This window comes from Dendropsophus ebraccatus, chromosome 6, assembly GCF_027789765.1.
Source record: "Dendropsophus ebraccatus isolate aDenEbr1 chromosome 6, aDenEbr1.pat, whole genome shotgun sequence".
Classification (NCBI taxonomy): Eukaryota; Metazoa; Chordata; class Amphibia; order Anura; family Hylidae; genus Dendropsophus; species Dendropsophus ebraccatus.
Window position 1 is genome coordinate 115,047,913 of NC_091459.1, and position 20,162 is coordinate 115,068,074.

General features: G+C 44.5%; 1 long non-coding RNA gene across 1 annotated transcript in view; it reads right to left on the minus strand.

The window, feature by feature from the left end:
* LOC138795024 (uncharacterized) overlaps window positions 1–18,221 on the minus strand; it is a 33,991-nt gene extending 15,770 nt beyond the window's left edge. Inside the window, exons 1-3 of the long non-coding RNA XR_011363555.1 lie at window positions 18,138–18,221; window positions 16,197–16,301; window positions 11,440–11,591 (exon numbers count right to left, since the gene is read on the minus strand). This is a non-coding gene — a long non-coding RNA (uncharacterized lncRNA). The remainder of the gene's footprint in view (window positions 1–11,439; window positions 11,592–16,196; window positions 16,302–18,137) is intronic.
* Between the last annotated feature and the right edge of the window lie 1,941 nt (window positions 18,222–20,162).

Consider the following 20,162-nt stretch of genomic DNA (forward strand, 5'->3'; position numbering starts at 1 on the left):
GGCCTTTTAACAGGAGCTATTATACCAAGCGATTATCAGCCAAATATTGGCCGTGACGGTTGATAATCGGTCGAATATATCGACCCGAATGGGTATGGATGTTACTACAAAATAGTAATATTATTTTAACACTATGTGGTGGTATGGCAATATTATATTGAGTTATGAGTGGACCTGAAAATTACAAGGAAGGAAGGGCCTTATTCTCCATCAATCCATTCTAATTTGAAAATTTGAAAAGTATATTAGATGATTTTTGTAATTGAAAAAATAGATAATTTTGGCCGCTGCCATTAGACCAATCTAACATTATCCCTATTATTTCTAATAGGTGCGTGCAACAATATATACTGTTCCTATACAACTGTTTTTGGGTATTTCCTTTGCATTCTCTCCTCTCATTAGTCATACATCTTCTGAAAGTTAGAATTTCCACCAGCGCAGGCTGTAGGATGTGTTAGTAAACATATCCAGACAGCTATGTAACTTAATGAAAAAGACACAGTAAGATTCTCCAGGTACCTAATTTATCACAGCTCGTGTCTGGAATTTACCAGACAACTTGTAATCAAAGCTTCACATTCTTAATTCCTAACAGAGTGAAAGGTTAGATTTTTCCTGTCCTAATATAAATTAAAACTGCGGGACGCCAGTGTTTGCATAAAAAATTATACCTGTTACCTAAAAGGAAGGGATATGTCTTCCAATCTTTTTTTCCGACATTTTTGAAGCTCACAGTAGACTCTTTCGAATTATTAAACAGTCAAGCGAGAAAATTAAAGTAGTCGCCTGCTTTGGACAATCTCTTTTTACATGGGCAGATTATTGCCCGATGGACTATACACAAGTCAATCAGTCCCCACTGAAAGGGTCATTTACACAGCCCAATGGTCAGGAGCAAATGATCACACACTCAATCATTTAAAGGGGTTATCCAGGATTGGAAAATCTTTCTGCTTTCTTCCAGAAAAACAGCACCACCCATGTCCTCAGGTTGTTTCTGGTATTACAACTCGGTTCTATTCACTTTAATGAAACTGAGTTGCAATGCAAACTTAGGACAGGTGTGGCACTGTTTCTCGAAGAAAGAAGATATGTTTTTCAACCCCTTTAACGGAGCTGTACACTTGGTGTTTGCTGCACATCCCGTTTGTGTGCTGTTTAAACCAGAATATGTGGCAATATGAATGTTTAAATAGGCACTGTCGCTAAAAATTACTTTTGATATATCATCAGACATGTCAAGAGTTATTGATCAGGAGGGGTGTCACTGCTGAGCCCCACTCTGATCAGAAGATAAATCAGGGAAAAGATTGTGGCAGCGCCATCCACTTCCCGGCCAGCAGCTCATAACGTCCAAATTTCCTATAGACTTCCCTGGGGAATATTGACACCTGCACAGCTGGCCGAGGATTGCAGCACACTGCCGCGATCTTTCCCCAGCTATATATTCTGATCGGAGCGGGTCTCAGAGACTCAGTCTGATCAATAACTTTTGACATGTCAAGAATTTATTTTCAGTGACAGGCACGCTTTAAATAATGAAACAGTGTAGGAATCCTATTACAAGTGTCCAGTTCCTTTGCAGCACCCCCACAGGTAAAACGAAGCATTACACAGTCCATGCTGGATAAAGGGAATCTATCTACTGGTATCTACTGGTATTGCAGGCTAGCCCCGGTGACACATTCCCATGCCTTTTTTAAAGTTCTAGTGCTGCTTTTGGTAAAATAACAATAATACAAATATGCATGTTACCTATTTTGGTTCACTAGGGGCATTACTATAGCCTCACTGCCCCTCCGTGCCTACCCGCCAGTCTTAGAAAATCTACCGCTCATAAATAACTTCTTACATCCATTTCCTGAGATCATCTAAGGGTCCATTTACACAGAAAGATTATCTGACAGATTATCTGCCAAAGATTTGAAGCCAAAGCCAGAAACAGGCTATAAACAGAGAACAGGTCATAAAGAAAAGACTGCGATTTTGCCTCTTTTCAAACCCATTCCTGGCTTTGGCTTCAAATCTTTGGCAGATAATCTGTCTGTGTAAATGGACCTTAAGGAGCTGTGTAAAGGCTCATTTTTTGAATTATAATCTATAGGTTTTTGTCGGTGCATATGCTAATGCTAAGATACAGTATCACTTTTTATTCTATTATTTCTGCAGTGCGATTGGACTAAAATTTAACAAGTTTAGACTTTTGCTGCCTTAAATAACGGGACAAAAATATATCTTTTTAAAGTCTTAAGAAAGAGTTCAAAATATTTTTTTTTTTAAACGCAAAAAATAAATAAAAAAATAAATTGAAAGTATGCCTATAAAAATGTGAGCACACCCTTACCTTACTTTCTGACTTAATAATTAATTTTATCTAGCTGTCAAAATAATGTAAGCAGGATCATCTCGGTTTTTCTATTCAATTTTAATTCTATAAAATAAAAAAAATTCTAAAAATTTTCCATACCTTGAATATCCTGTAAATCTCGGGCCTGATTCTGTAAGACTAGAAATCTCATTATCACCTGAGCCTCATTAACAGCTGACCGTCATCCTAGGGCTGTGAGAAGTCCCCGAGGGGGCATAAGTCCAGCTGACCACTTCATCTCGTGTGACACCGCGGTCTAGCACTCTCACTAGAAAGGCCAAGAGTTAATTGACTAAAAGGTCATTTTCTCTGTGATCGTGGAGGAAAACTAATCAGGTTGCAGAGCTGTAAATGAGAATTTCACTCTTACATGGAGCGCAGGTGCAGCTAATCATACGAGGTGACCTGGGGGTGCGGAAGGATATTGCCTAGATGAGATGCAAGTAATCGCCCTAATTCCACACCTGTATCAGCCGAATGTACACCTTTAATTGAAACTGGGAATTTCATTTTCCCCAGTATGTACGTCTTACCAGCATTTTCACTTACTCTATTATAATCTCAGAGACATCCTGAAAATTGTAACTTGATAGGAAAGAGCCTGGTGATTTTCTGCGTAGACCTTCTGGCTTCTTATTAGGCTGATCCCTATGAAAAGTACCATACCATATGGCACTATACCGATGCACAAAATGAAGTTCTGTGAGGTCGTGCATATTTTCTATGTTTCTCCACATTGTGTTGGTACCAGATACCTCCATATAAATTCTATCTAAAACATGGAGGAAGATTTTTTTTTTTTTTTATTCTTTTCATTAAAATTTTTCAAAAACAGAAAAAATATTTAGCAATCTTCCCTCAAGAGCGACTAGAGGAACAACCCAAAATATAAACAAATATACATGATACATGTACCAACTCACTCACCCAATGAATGCCTAGATTAGGGATGGGGAACCTCCCGCCCTTTCAGCTGTTGCAAAACTACAATTCCCACCATGCCTGGACAGCCAAAGCTAAAGCTTTGGCTGTCCAGGCATGATGGGAATTGCAGTTTTGCAACAGCTGGCGGTGCGGAGGTAAGTAGCGATGCTGTATGCATCACAGTTTCCACTCACTTCATTTTCTGGACCGGGCAAACATTGTACTATACAGGGGCAGAGATTACTTCCTTTGATAGGAGTTCCTGCTCAAGTACATAATTTCCATGAACAATAAAGATTCAAATCTAAAATGAATCATCAAATTGGACACAAAACAAATTCCTACCTCGGGACAGAGCGGGGAAAGGCGGCAATCTTGTAATATAGTGGCCACTTATAATAACAATAAACATTGGGGGAGATTTAACAAACATGGTGTAAGTGAAACTGGCTCAGTCGCCCCTAGCAACCAATCAGATTCCACCTTTCATTTTCCAAAGAGTCTGAGGAATGAAAAGTGGAATCTGATTGGTTGCTAGGGCCAACTGGGCAAGTTTCACTTTACACCATGTTTGATAAATCTCCCCCATTGTGTCTACTTTTATTACACCTAGAACTAATAGACCCTATTACTCAAATCGTTCTTCGGCCATATTCGGCCGATTATTGCCCGTTACGGACAATAATTGCTGTGTAATAGTAATGTTAAAAGGCAACAATCTGCCGATATGCGCAATGTTGGCTGATCGTTGTTTTACAACATGTTGAAAGACTAACAATGCAGATAGCAACGATCTGCTGCTGTTGCCCCGTGTAACACAACGATCGCTCGGGCAGCCCCTCCGCAGCTCCTCATGCCTCTTCCTCTGCTCTTACTCACTCCCTGTTGGCACATGTTATAGTATCGGCAGGGAGCAGGGAACAAGGAGCAAGCTAGGACAGGACCTGACAGGGCAGCGCTCGCTTGCTCCTCTTAATCGGGCTGTGTAATAGAGACTTAAAATGCCCCTCTCTAGCCCATGCCCCTCTATAGCCCATGAGGAACCCAATGCTTTATGTTAGGCGTGTCAGAAGGGAGGGGCCCTGTTATAAATTCTTCACTGGGGCCCAGAAGCTGCAAGTTACATCTTATCAACTTCAAATCATTCATTCTCCATTCTACATACAAAATACGATTCCATGAAGGAATTCTATCAGATGAGCTCTAGGAGCCCATAGCAAATTCATGACACGAGTCGCAGATTTCAGCAGACACACGGCCTTGACATCGATCAGCTGGGCCAGCAAACGTCAATAAATTCAATGGAAGTCAATATTGAAATGGGAAAGAAATAGGAGGCTCATTGCTCACAAACTGGAAATACAAGTCTGAAATTGACTCAGGAGTCAGATGGCTGGTAACAGATGAAAGCGTAGTAGAAGAGTGTAATAGTCATAATAAAACAATCAGCCAGGCTCAGGTGGTTCATTAGTAATGCACAATGTAATAAGGCTAAGATTAGGTAGGAGAGTCATGGCCATGTGATCAAGGAGTGGTGTCAGGATAATGAGAGCACCTGGGCACACAAATGATACTGTGCAAGAGAATCAATATGTGAGCACGTAATAGTATCAACCACTATCTACAGATAATCACAGATAGTACAAAGGCTAATGTTAGAAGATCACAGCAAATAAATCTTGATAGGGACTAAGTAACGTATTCAGTAGACAGTGGGTAACCTATATATTGCTCAGGGTCCTAGAGGAAACCCTAAGGCTCTCTTTTGTTGCACTAGTCCGTCTGCCATTTTTAATAGAACACCCAACATATATGTAAACCAAGTCTTAAAGGATTTATTTTCCCAAGCCAAAGTTAGTAAAATAAGATGTGTACCACAGACATACATACATACAGGTAAAGTAATACAAATGAGTGCTGTTTTTAGGTAAATTAACACACAATACTGTATTGTTTTTCTCCCCCAAGGATCCGTTCACTTCCTGGTTTCCTCCCTGATGTTGCCAGGCAACAGTTATTACACTTTCCCACATTTCACCTTGTTTGCTTACACAGTAGAGACCACCAAGCAATATGTAGCTGATCTGAGCATGCTTGACCATTACAGTGAGTGGCATAAAATGGTTGGAACCTTTAGCAACAGGGTTAACTTAAAGGGGTTATCTAGAGCTACAAAAACATGGATACTTTTCCCCCTCTCTCGTCACCAGTTCAGGTGTGGTTTGCAATTAAGCTCCATTTACGTCAATGGAACTGAGTTCCAAACCCCACCCAATCTGGAGACAAGAGAGGGGGAAAAGTGGCCATGTTTATGTAGCGCTGGATAACCCCTTTAAGCAGACACAAGGGGGATAAGTAAGTCTATATCTCTCATATGGGAGATTTTCAGAAATGCTTGTACATTGGATATATATTATATTTTACATAATGCATCAGATTTGACCATTTTATCTTCATGGTAAAACCCCTTTCAGGAGAATGTGTAACCTAGATTTTTTTTACATATTAGATCTAGATACAGTGCTGTTATGTGTTCTTTTTTTCTAATCTTTTTCTTTTTTCTGATTGTAATTTTATTTCCATTTCATTTTTTATACATTATTATGGGGCAGCCATATTGCCTAAGGTTTCTGCTCTGCATGTACAGCTATGCTTTACACTACAGCATTACAACAAGCCCATGGACATAGGGAATAACAAACTGAAGGGAACCCTGTTGACATCTATAGGATAGTTTTCTTTGCATGCTCTGTGGCCTGTGCAGGTGTGAATGGCTCGATTCCATCTTATCTATATATTAATGTTATCTTTCACTGTAATCATGGCTGTGATGAGGGGGGTCTGGGGTCTGTGCCAGTCCGTACACAGATACTTAAACACCCACTTCTGACAAGGTGCCAGTGTATCCTTGCATCGGACAACAGAATAGTGGTATGAACCCTGCCTTGCAAATTAACTAGTTGTAGCTTTATGAAACAGCGAATTACCCGAATGGTAAACTAGATTACATAATGATGCCATGACTTGAAATGAACACAATAACCTGATTTATATAGACAGGTGATATGAAGTAAGATGTAGGATGATGGTAATGAAGCCACCAGATGTACCGGTGAGCCACGCCTATGATACTCATAGGTGTAGCAATCAATCTGAACTGGCACAATGTAACCTCTGTCACGTCCCACTGAAAGATATTACAGTTCTATAAACAATACATTTACCTATGATATAAAAAAATATCTGCATGTAGTGAGGAATCAGTGGCGCCGTACAAATTCCTTTGTTAAACTTAAAAATATTGAATTTTTCTAAAGGGAAGACATCACCATGAAAAAGCTATGGTCATCATGTTATAGAGCAGGAAGAACTAGGCAGATTGATATATAACTTTTAGGGAAAAGATTCAGTATAACTTGTAACATGTAAAAACATTGAAATCCTTCCTCCTTCTATGTTAAGGAGTCCAGTGGGCGGGGCCACTCAATGAGCTGGACACTTTAGCATGGAAAGATCAGAGATTTCAATCAAATTACAAGTTATGTTGAATCTTTTCCCATAAAGATATAAATCAATCTGATCAGCTCTTAACATGAGCTATCATGATGCTGATAGCTTAGGTAGCATTTTCATGGTGACAGGTTTCCTTTAAGTTACGAATCTCTCTCCTATCTTAGTAATGTGTTTTATATGAAGAAGAGAAGGGAAGTGACAATTGCACTGGGGTAAGGGCTTCTATACAATACAATATAAGAGGAATAACTGTATATCCTCCCCTGCAAGAACTATACAGCTTTTATAAATAGTTGTCTGTCACTTTAAAAACCTCTTAAAAGTCATCTAGGAGACTGCTGAGTGATACTTGTATTCATTTTGTCCTTGTAGTTATGTATATATGAATGAATGAATGTATATGGTGTTTGTGTATTGTACGTATGTCAACTTTACTTGACAATGGACTGCAATCCTTGGCACACTGCCATGGTGGATTGCAGGTGAAAGAAGAAATCATAGTCTCCTGTGTTAAAGTGACACCATCACCTCGTTTTTGTGAGTGGGCAACCTCGTCGGCCATTGGAAGCGGCTGGCCTAAAGGTCTAGCCCCCACCCCCTCTAGGTAGGCCCACCAATGGGCGTCAAGGGGCGGGGTTAATGGTGGTGCGGTGGGCAGGGTTAAGTGGCGCTATTGCCGCGAGTCTGCAGTTGATAAAAGATCACTTTTTACTTGAGCAAGCACCACGACATATGATATAAAATAAGGTATGAAAAACTCTAAATTTACCCTTTACACCTGTGTAGAGATGTCAGAATGCACAAAGGGGGTGACAGTGTCACTTTAAGTGCTAAGGGGAGGTGCATGTACTGGCAAAGGCCCTAGATCACAGGTGTCAAACTGCAGCTCTCTGGCTGTTGCAAAAATATACTTGGGATGGGAAATGTAGTTTTGCAACAGCTGGAGGGCCGCAAGTTTGACACCCCTGGACTAGAAGAACCTGGTGCCATAAGGATGACCCATGTGGTGACACCAATGCCATCATTCCAAGTGTAAGGAATCTCTGGAAGCATGGAGATGGAAAGATTTGGCAGCAATTAAAGGGGTTATCCAGCACTACAAAAACATGGCCACTTTTCCCCCTCTCTTTTTTCCAGATTGGGTGGGGTTTCAAACTCAGTTCTATTGAAGTAAATGGAGCTTAATTGCAAACCACACCTGACCTGGAAACAAGAGAGGGGGAAAAGTGGCCATGTTTTTGTAGCGCTGGATAATCCCTTTAAGTAAAGTAGGAGACCTGGAGTGCAATGGAACAGGTAATAATTTAGAGCTCCCTATTATTCTGGGGCTAGAACATTCTGGGTATGGAGTATGGATTAGAATGTCCCATGTAGGACCCTGTAGGCTACTACTGAAGTAATATGAACTGAAGGGTTAGTGCCGAGAAGTTTACCTGGGTTGTAGATGAAAAGCCCGCCTGGTATGGGATACCTGTACAGGGATGAGGGGTGATGGGCTGCAATTAGGCACTGTTTGGGTTATAAAGACGATCCAATGTCCTGGTGGGCCAGTAAATATCAGTAGTTGGATTCAGTTGCCCTGCCAGCCAGTAGAATTAGCCTGGATGGTGAGGCCCACAGAATAGCCTGGATGGTTCAATCTAACGTATGGCCTATATAATGGAGGGAGGATAATGTTGGATCTCTAATAAGTATTTATTTAAGGAGGTACTCTAGAAAAAAAAGTTTTTAAATAAATTAGTTTCCAGTCTGACACAGTGCTCTCTGCTGCCACCTCTGCCCACATCAGGAACTGTCCACGGCAGGAAAGGTTTTCTATTGGGATTTGTTACAACTTTGCAACAGGAGGAGGCAACAGAGAGCTCTGTGTCAGGCTAGAAAGAATACACCACTTCCTGCAGGACATACAGCAGCCGATAAGTAGTGGAAGACAAGTATTTTTTTTTTAATAAAAGTAATTTACAAATTTATATAACTTTCTGTCTTCAGTACCCTTTAAGATCTGAATTAACATGAATTGATGACATACAGTATAACACTATACCCAGAGCACAGATCCAATAGAATGATACAGCACGCAGAAAGCTCATCTCTACAAATGTTTGTCCCGATGGCTCGTCTCCTCCTTGATACAGGCGGAACCCCTGTAAACGGCAAAGAATACCACAATAGGAAAAATCCTTTGTTACACAAAGCGATGACTACCGAGCCTCTGTCTCCCACTGAACATTCCTTGGGTCAGTGTGGTTTGGAAAGGAACCCTTCCACCTACTTTAAACATCTCCAAGTGACGCACCGCAGTGCATGTTTCAATAGCAGCCTCAGGTAAAGTAAATGGAAATTTTAACCGGCAGCGATGCACCTGGTGTTTTCACATTAGCCATAGATACAGTTGAATGTATTATGTTTGAGTCTTCTACGACACGCCCTACTGACAGTGCTGTGTTCTAGGTGTGGCATAACCCAGATCGGTATCACATGTAGCACTGATCCATTTACATTCCTTGTCAGCATGAAATGTATACACTTGAAGAATCAAAGTAACTGTACAATGGTTGTCTAGTTATGTGAGATGTTTATGTAAAGCTAACTGCAAGCGACACATCCACCTTCTACAAATGTCATTCCAACAGGAGCTCAGGTTAGCTGGGCAAAAAGATTGTTGCGGAGTCAAAGGCTAATGTTAAAGGGGTACTCTGGCGAAAATCTTTTTCTTTCAAATGAACTGGTTTCAGAAATTTATATAGATTTGTAATTTACTTATTTAAAAATCTCAAGCCTTCCCATACTTATCAACTGCTGTATGTCCTGCAGTAAGTGATGTATTCTTTCCAGTCTGACACAGTGCTCACTGCTGACATCTCTGTCCGTATCAGGTACTGTCCAGAGCAGAAGCAAATCTGCATAGAAAGCCTGTCCTGCTCTAGACAGTTCCTGACATGGACAGAGGTGGCAGCAGGGAGCACTGAGTCAGACGGAAAAGAAAACAATATTTTATGCAAGACATACAGCAGCTGATAAGTAATAAAGTAATAAGTACTAAATTACAAATAAATTACAAATTTGAAAGAAAAGGATTTTCGCTGGATAACCCCTTTAATAGGGGCCATAACACATCATCAGTGTTATATTTAGTTTCATCACATTGGCCAGTTTTCTTTATTTTTCTTTATTTTTTGGTAGTTTGGAGCATAGCAATAACATATATATTTATAAACATTTAAACAATATACAAATACTAGGGAGGTCAGGCAAGGAAATGCCAGGTGTACTGCCCCCAAGATGCACCCTAATTCGAAAGGTGAAAAATATTCCTGTGGCACTGATATAAGACAAACCATAGACCCCAAAGACCTGTCCCAGTACTGTCTATAGCAGGATCTATAATTAATAGAGATGAGCGAACCAGGTTCGGGTTCAAGTCGATCCAAACCCGAATGTTCGGAATTTGATTAGCGGGGGCTGCTGAACTTGGATAAAGCTCTAAGGTTGTCTGGAAAACATGGATACAGCCAATGTCTATATCCATGATTTCCACATAGCCTTAGGGCTTTATCCAAGTTCAGCAACCACCGCTAATCAAATGCCGAAAGTTCAGGTTCGGATCGACTCGAGCATGCTCCAGGTTCACTCATCTCTAATAATAACCAAATACCATACCTCTGACAGACCCTTTTTTAGAGGAGTCCTGCAAGTCCCCCTACTGCCAGGCTGCCATGGTCTCTACTTCAGAGCCCTCTGTCATCCAGCATTATTGTCCACAACACCAGGGAGGATGGATGGACAGGCTGCCTGCAGTCCTAGGAGAAAGAAAAGGATGCCCCTCATCCTCCTGCTCCCCCCCAAGCCCTGTAAGACAGCTCCATCATTCCCTCATCCTCTCCTACTCTTCTCACTACACTCAGACCTCACCTAATAAACTTACTAATACCCCCTGCTCTATTTGGCCCTACAAACCCTATTATGGTGGCCTGCACCACCCCGGGCTGCACTATGTGCCCTCTCATTGATTATCTACATTAAACTGTGCTTTTATAGGATCCATCACAATGGCGGGGTACTCATCCAGTTCCTGGCCAAATCCACCGTGAAGGTAAGGATAAGGGCCTTGCAAATACTTAATGTGGACCCAATATTAGAAATTGCTATTTTGTTGTATTTTACAGAGAGTTTTTCTTGCCGGAGAACACAGACGTTATCGTTTCTTGAAAAGTTTTTGCAAGGAAAATCTTGGGGCTGTGCTTTCCACCAATGATCAGCCATCAGCACCGTCCAGGACTAGGCGGACAGAAGGCTCCAGGACAGATTCAGACCCAAGAAGAACTTACCAGGCAGTCTATTCACTCAAAAGCAAGACTGATGCCGAGCGATATTGTAAAGATACATCTACATACATAATTATACATACAACGCATCTTCTAGCCTTATAGTCCTAATACTCATAAGGTGGCCTACAGCTACAGCTTAGAGAACTCCATTTTCCATTGAATGAGCAGCAGTCTATAAAGTCCTTTAATACTATGTCACTGTGCTCTGTACTTCTTGTGCTGGGCTTACACATTAACTATTACTATAGTCTAACAAGATGAATGGTAGCCATAATCACCAGGTGTAAATTATCTGTTGCCTACCGGGTATGAATAAGTTGTCCCATGCTGTTTGTTGTCTCCAGATCAAGAATGCAGATGGGAAAACTCCATGTTAGCTGGAGGTCTTTTGTCACCAGTGGACAGGTCACCTTCAACCATACTGTTGTCGTTGTTGAGTCCTGATCAGAAAATCCCTTTTAGGATAAACAACATAGGGTCATTTAAATCATAAAATCCACTTCATTATATAAATATCTACCATTGGTAGATCGGCCCTTGCTTACTGAGCCTATTACATGGCTCGACCCTCGTGTAGCAAGGGCTGAATATATATCATTAGTGATGTCCGTGCAGCTCTTGCCTTTAGCGTAAAATAATAAAGTATATACATACCTTTCCACGCATGCTCCCTGATGCTTCTACCCACTCCCCGGTGTCTTCCTGGCTTCTGCCCAATCCCTGCAGCCGCAGCAAGAACTGCAGAGCCACTCTCTAAAGTGACAGGCCGCAGAGCCTGTTGGCTAGTGATTGGCTGAGTGGTCTGTTACATCAGAGACCGGATCTGAAATTCCACCGGCCACTGTGGGGAGCAGAGAGAAGCCAGGAAGACACCAGGGAGCAGGCACTGGGGAGCGTGGAAAGGTATGTACAGTATATACTTTATTATTTTCATTACAGATTCATCAGCCATCAACAGCGTGTCGCTATTACATGTATCGTTGCGAGGCTGGTGCCCAATGATTTTAGGTCAGGACCAAAACGCACGATCAGCTGATGATCATCTTTACTACACGTAGCGATAATCTGCGGAATCGGCCTAAATTGGCAGATCATTGTGCCGTGTAATAGGGCCCTTAGACACGATACCAAACCCACTAATATTTGTAAGGACTAGCCTACTATTCAGTGTGTATGGAAGCCTCCTGACACTTCTCCTGATTCCAATTCCTAATCCTTTCATTCTTCCAAGAGATAAGCAGATACTTTCTTTTCCCTCCCTATTAGAAACCCATGCACGGTCGTCCAAGCCAAGGGTCCATGGTTGTGGGAGAATCAATACGAATAGTTATCGTAGCCGCATGGACCTTTACTAACGGTGAATAATACAGCCGCCATGCACATTTCAGAAGGATGCATCCTAGGGGAATAGTCTGTGATATTTCTTTGTATGATTCCAGCTGAATGAATGAGGAAGAAGCCCAAGGGATCCTAGAAAGACATCTCTTCCTTGACCCAGATAGAACGCAGACATTATGGTGACAATTTTATACATGGCATCTTATTTCAGTATTATATACTCTGCTGTTTTTATAGAGTGATAGATTCTTTTGCATTAGTGTTATGTTGCTGTAACATATATAGGATCTATTGATCACTGGAGACACTAGAGGCCGTGCGTAAAAGCTAAGTACAGCATATCCTTCAGTGCTAGAGAGATCTATAAGGGATAAGAAGACAGGTGAGACAATGGAATTACAGCATGTGTATCCTCCCTAACCCTGTAATGCTGGTAGTGATGAGTGATCGGGTGCCATTTGTTTTCCTTATACATGTCGTAGGCCAGGAGACATATTCTAAAATATTTGCATTAAAAAAAGATTTTGTCTAACAATTACCATTTCTTGCATTAATCCCCCGTCGCATCTTGATGTGGTTATATGGCTAAAATTATAGTGATATGGCTGATGTTACTGTATGGTTAGTTATAAGGAAGCAAATAAAGGAAATATGCAAACAGTAGCAAAACCATGGGATAAATTAAGTCTTATGTTGGAAACATAACAAAGGGTTGATGCCAAGTAGCAGGTTAGGCTGGAATAGTAGGTGGCTTTGTAATTCCCCCAGCATTGTGCAAGCATACCGCTACCAGAAGGAAGAGGACAGAACAGGAAATAGACAAGAACAACATGCGGTTATAGGCCATGTTCACACAACGTAAGTAAAGTATTAATCATGGCCGTTGTTGCCATGTTGCAACACGGCCGTGATTAATACTTTATTTACATTGTGCTGCAGCTAGAGGGAATCCCAGCCAGAGTTTATACACATAGGGGGAGATTTATCAAACATGGTGTAAAGTGAAACTGGCTCAGTCACCCCTAGCAACCAATCAGTTTCCACCTGTGAGGAATGAAAGGTGGAATCTGATTGGTTGCTAGGGGCAACTGAGCCAGTTTCACTTTACACCATGTATGATAAATCTTCCCCAATATGTACATATCGGCCCTGTAAAAAAACTAAAACGTCATTCATTGAATAGCGGCTGCAGAGAATCTGTCAGTTCACACAATGGAGCGTGAGGCTCGGTCCGCACACTCCATTGTGTGCAGCAGGGATTCGCATCCGAATTCAGGTGAAGCTGTCTTCTCAGACACCGGCTGTTCCGTGACACGGCCGGGTCACAGAACAACCGGTGTCTTACGCCATTTGAACATGGCCATAAGCTGGAAAAGAGGAAAAGAAAGGAAGAACTTCATAAGGCATCAGGTTTCTGATTCAGTCCAAAAACCCATTGGGCTAAAAGGTTGAAAGGGTTCTGAAGAGCAGGGAACATCCAAAGGATACCAAGCTTAACCACTAATATGTGTTAAACAAGCCATACAATTTGGACAGCTGTCAACATTACAGCTATTTCTCCAGATCCCTCCATGCACATATACACTCACCTCAGCTGAGCCTGCATGTGTTCTGAATGGGGAGAATCTGCCGTGAGATACCCCTAATAATTACATCTCTCCCCTGATGATGGAAGCATTGAGCAGTTGAAATCTAAAAGTCCTGATCCTTTTCTCTGCTGACATCCACCATTGTGGAAAATCAGAAGGCCTCCATATCCATTAGATGGTTGGCCAATCCTGTCGACAGGTTAACATTAAAACACACCTATCAACAGATAAACAGAGATAACAATAAATAGCCCATTGCTAGATAGGGCTTCTCATCAGGATCCTGGGCATACCGTTGTGTTACTTCCATAGTAGGCTCAAGTGTCTGGGGGGTGTTCCCCAACACGGCAAGAGCCCAGGGTTAGCCTCTTACTCATGATCTCCATGATCACATACATACGCCCACACACACACACACACACACACACACACACACACACACACACACCCTGAGTGAATAAGAGGCCAATCCTGGCCTCTTGCCATGCAGGCAGGGGTGATTCTAGCCTCTCTGCTGCCCGAGGCGAACTATAGAATGACGCCCCCCCCCGTCAATCCGCCCACATTATAATCCACTACTGCCCCCTCTCCCCCCTCCCTTATAGATGGTCCCCCTCTCCCCCCTCCCTTATAGATGGTCCCCCTCTTTCCCCTCCCTTATAGATGGTCCCCCTCTTCCCCCCTTATAGATGGTCCCCCTCTTCCCCCCCCCTTATAGTTGGTCCCCCTCTTCCCTCTCTCCCCCCCTTATAGATGGTCCCCCTCTCCCCCCCCTTATAGATGGTCCCCCTCTTCCCCCCCCCCTTATAGATGGTCCCCCTCTTCCCTCTCTCCCCCTCCCTTATAGATGGTCCCCTCTCCCTTATAGATGGTCCCCCTCCCCCCCTTATACATGGTCCCCCTCTCCCCCCTCCCTTATAGATGCCCCCTTATAGATGGTCCCCCTCTTTCCCCCTCCCTTATAGATGGTCCCCCTCTCCCCCTTATACATGGTCCCCCTCTTCCCCCCCCCTTATAGACGGTCCCCCTCCCGCCCCTCCCTTATAGATGGTCCCCCTCTTTCCCCCCTCCCTTATAGATGGCCCCCCCCTTATAGATGGTCCCCCTCTTTCCCCCCTCCCTTATAGATGCCCCCCCCTATAGATGGTCCCCCTCTTCCCTCTCCCCCTCCCTTATAGATGATCCCCCCCCCCCCTTATAGATCGTCCCCCTCTTTCCCCCCTCCCTTATAGATCGTCCCCCTCTTTCCCCCCTCCCTTATAGATGGCCCCCTTCCCCCCCTACCTTATAGATGGTCCCCCTCTCCCCCCCCCCCCCTGCACAGCAGATAAAACAAAAACAAAAAACAGCACACAACTCACCTGCCCTCCGTTCCCCCGTCGAGCCTCTCTGGTCTGGTCCCGGCTGATGTGCGGCTGCCCGGGGTGTCCCGTCCTGTCCCCGGCAGCGCGCGCATCACAGAGCTCCCCGTGCGCCTGTGCCTGTGACTTCCGGCGCACGGGGAGCTCTCTGATGCGCGCGCTGCCGGGGACAGGACGGGACACCCCGGGCAGCCGCACATCAGCCGGGGGACTAAGGCTGCATTCCCACGTTCCGTGATCCTGACGGATCACGGACGTGGAATGCATGTACTGGAGCCCCCCCGCCCCCGGGAAGTATCTGTAATGAGATGCTGTGAGCGGGGGAGACTGTATTCATAAGCGCCGCGCTGTAGTATCAGCACCGCGCGGCTGATTTAGTACAGCGCGGCGCTTATGAATACAGTCTCCCCCGCTCACAGCATCTCATTACAGATACTGCCCGGGGGCGGGGGGGCTCCAGTACATGGTACAGTCAGGGCCGTTTTAATACATTGGTGGGCCCAGTGCACAGCCCTCAAGAGTGGCCCCCCCCTTACCTTTCTGCACATTGTATAATGTACTGAATTTGCCCCCACACTGTATCAAGAGCCCCAATACATACAGTAGTTACCTTATAACACTATTTCCACCATTCAGTGATTACATATTACATAAAAACTGCACTAAACAAAACAGAAAGATATCACCATTGATACCATTACATAATACCGCCATATCATGACCCCTAACACTACAACCCTATAACAGAGTGCAGTTACATCCAGTGACTCACCGGAGGCGTCTTCTCCGATCAGAGTCTGTCACCTTTTCTTTTTCTCTCCATCCAGCGTGGGCCACCTTGAAGTCTTCTCCTGGCTGTGAATCTTCTCTCCAGAATCTGCCAGACAAATATTTTAGGCTCCAACACATACAGTAGTTAGGTCCCTTGTACCCCTATACAGTAGTTACACCCCTCTGTACCCCTACATAGTTACACCCCTCTGTGCCTCCATAGTTTTAAGGTGTCCCTGTAGTATATAGACCCTCATGTGCTCCTCCAGTTATATACAGCCCTCCTGTGCGCTCCCCCATTAGTATATAGCCCCCCTGTGCACTCTCCCCAGTAGTATATAGCCCCCTGTGCTCACCCACAATAGTATATAGCCCCCCTGTGCTCTCCCCCAATAGTATATAGCCCCCCTATGCTCTCCCACAATAGTATATAGCCCCCCTGTGCTCTCCCACAATAGTATATAGCCCCCCTGTGCTCTCCCACAATAGTATATAGCCCCCTGTGCTCTCCCCCAATAGTATATAGCCCCCCTGTGCTCTCCCACAATAGTATATAGCCCCCCTGTGCTCTCCCCCAATAGTATATAGCCCCCCTGTGCTCCCCCTCAATAGTATATAGCCCCCCTGTGCTCTCCATAATATATAGCCCCCTGTGCTCTCCCCCATAGTATATAGACCCCTGTGCTCCCCAATAGTATATAGCTCCCCTGTGCTCCCCAATAGTATATAGCCCCTGTGCTCCCCAATAGTATATAGCTAACCTGTGCTCCCCAATAGTATATAACCCCCTGTGCTCCCCCATAGTATATAGCCCCCTGTGCTCCCCCATAGTATATAGCCCCCTGTGCTCCCCCATAGTATATAGCCCCCTGTGCTCCCCATAGTATATAGCCCCCTGTGCTTCCCAATAGTATATAGCTCCCCTGTGCTCCCCAATAGTATATAGCTCCCCTGTGCTCCCCCATAGTGTATAGCCCCCTGTGCTCCCCCATAGTATATAGCTCCCCTGTGCTCCCCCATAGTATATAGCCCCCTGTGCTCCCCCATAGTATATAGCCCCCGTTCTCCCCCATAGTATATAGCCCCCCTGTGCTCCCCAATAGTATATAGCCCCCGTTCTCCCCCATAGTATATAGCCCCCCTGTGCTCCCCAATAGTATATAGCCCCCGTTCTCCCCCATAGTATATAGCCCCCTGTTCTCCCCCATAGTATATAGCCCCCTGTGCTCCCCATAGTATATAGCTCCCCTGTGCTCCCCCATAGTATATAGCTCCCCTGTGCTCCCCCATAGTATATAGCCCCCTGTGCTCCCCAATAGTATATAGCCCCCGTTCTCCCCCATAGTTTATAGCCCCCCTGTGCTCCCCAATAGTATATAGCCCCCGTTCTCCCCCATAGTATATAGCCCCCGTTCTCCCCCATAGTATATAGCCCCCTGTTCTCCCCCATAGTATATAGCTCCCCTGTGCTCCCCAATAGTATATAGCCCCCTGTGCTCCCCAGTAGTATATAGCTCCCCTGTGCTCCCCAATAGTATATAGCCCCCTGTGCTCCCCCATAGTATATAGCTCCCCTGTGCTCCCCAATAGTATATAGCCCCCGTTCTCCCCCATAGTATATAGCCCCCTGTTCTCCCCCATAGTATATAGCCCCCTGTGCTCCCCCATAGTATATAGCCCCCTGTGCTCCCCAATAGTATATAGCCCCCTGTGCTCCCCCATAGTATATAGCTCCCCTGTGCTCCCCAATAGTATATAGCCCCCGTTCTCCCCCATAGTATATAGCCCCCTGTTCTCCCCCATAGTATATAGCCCCCTGTGCTCCCCAATAGTATATAGCCCCCTGTGCCCCCCCCCGCCACCCCCCCCCCCCCCCCCCCCCCCCGTAGTATATAGCTCCCCCTCCCATATAACATTGAAAAAAACAAACACTGTTACTCACCTGGGTCCACGCGTTCCTCTTCCCTTCCCTCTTGTGGCCGCACTTCCTGCAGTCACAAGAGGCTGCACTCCCCTTACCCTCGCGCCGACGCTCCAGTGACGTCGGGCGCTAGAGGGAGAGCGCGGCCTCTTGTGACCGCAGGAAGTGCGGCCACAAGAGTGAGTGACTGACAGGGTGGGAGCCAATGGCTCTCTCTCTGTCAGTGTCGCTGCTGCTGCAGCGCTGAAGCGCCGCAGCAGCAGCGGACGGGGGCAGCGGCGGACGGGGGGGCCCTGCAGGGGGCGCCATGGAGGGGTAAGTAGATTACCCATCCATGGCGCTCCCCCCTGACAGGCTGGTGGCCGGAGCCCTGTGCGACCGCACTGGTCGCACATAGCAACGGCCGGCCTGCTCGGGGGGGCCCCTTTAACCAGTGGGCCCGGTGCACGTGCACCATGTGCCCTCTGGTTAAAGCGGCCCTGGGTACAGTCAGTGGCGGATTATAATGTGGGCGGCCGCCCGAACCGCTCATATTATAATCTGCCACTGAATGCCGCCCCCATGGTGACAGCTAGTGGCGCCGCCTGAGGCAGACGATTCAGGTCGCCTCATGATTGCGGCGCCCCTGCATGCAGGGAAACACCTCCAGGGCACTTGAGCATCATTTGTGTATTAACAAAAAGACTGCAGAGCTGGAAAGGACTATGGAAAGTAAAATGTATGCCAAGGATAACTAGCCTAATAACTAGCCCTATCCAGTCATGGGCTTATTTACAGCCCTGTTTAGCTGCTGTATCATCACCCTTGATATATTTGTGAATATTTTACATCAGGACATATTGTTTTTTGATACATCAGATAAAAATGCCCCCTTTATATGCAATTTGTGAATATGTTGCCACTGTTTCTAATAATATTCATATTCCATCAGCTCAGAGCTGCAGACATGGGCAGATAGGGAGATACAAACAAATAATACTTGTTTCTTAGCTGATATGTACAGTTATAAATGAATCATGTTTACCATATAAGCTTAAGAGTCACAGAGGCCGGACTGAGCTGCAGTATACACACACCCTCCCTTTCCCACCCCTACATGATTTGCTTCCAGGACTAAACCTTGTACATCAATCAATCAGGATTAAGAAAGATGGGAGAGAGAGTAGGAATGCATGCAGCAGCTCAGCACAGGGAAAACATGATTTTATAGCTTTGCAAACAGCCATCAGCTTAAAGACAGGAATCATAAGTTTTATCTCCCCATCTGTTATCTGCTCATGTCTGTAGCTCTGAGCCCAATAAAGAGCTAACAATTTTTTTTAAATGGTATAATTTTGTGTTAATATGGCCAGAATACTATAATATGATGGATTCAGGATTTTAGGTAGAGAAGTATTTGTTGGTGGCATCTGCTTTAATGTGCAAGGTGATAAGAAACAGAAAGGAGTTTCCTTAGGCCTCATATAGAAAGAATAATCTAATATATAGGTATCTGATTGGCTTCATTTGCTGGGATTTCCTGCTGTGAGAGAGAGACCTAGAGCTGGCTCCCTTGTTGTTTCACCACATTGCTGCTCCAGGAACCATGTAAAGTCAATTACTGTCCAATGCAGAAGCCTAAACATACTGAACATGTCCTTAGCAATACACTCTCCCAAGGAGCTTGCAATCAACCTGTAGATGTATTCAGTGGGAAAAAAAAACATTGAAACCTGGAAAACATTGTTTCCATAGAAATGCATCGCTATCTGCAAAGCTGGTGGCCTGTCCCCTTTCCAATTCAAGGTTCTCAAGCACATGGACGTGTTGTAATAAAGGACAATAGCTGCATATAGGGCCAAGTTATTCAACAGCATTGACTCCACAATGAAGCAGGGGGTAGCCGCTCTGCGGTGCTTGCCAATGCAAATCTTCATTGCAGGCTTTTTTATTAACAAAGAGATGAGTGTACCCAGTGTGGGAAGTGACAATTACTGAGGATACATTAGAGCACAGATGTGAACACACTGCACAGCTGGTGAATTCTTGAGATCCATTTGCATAAGG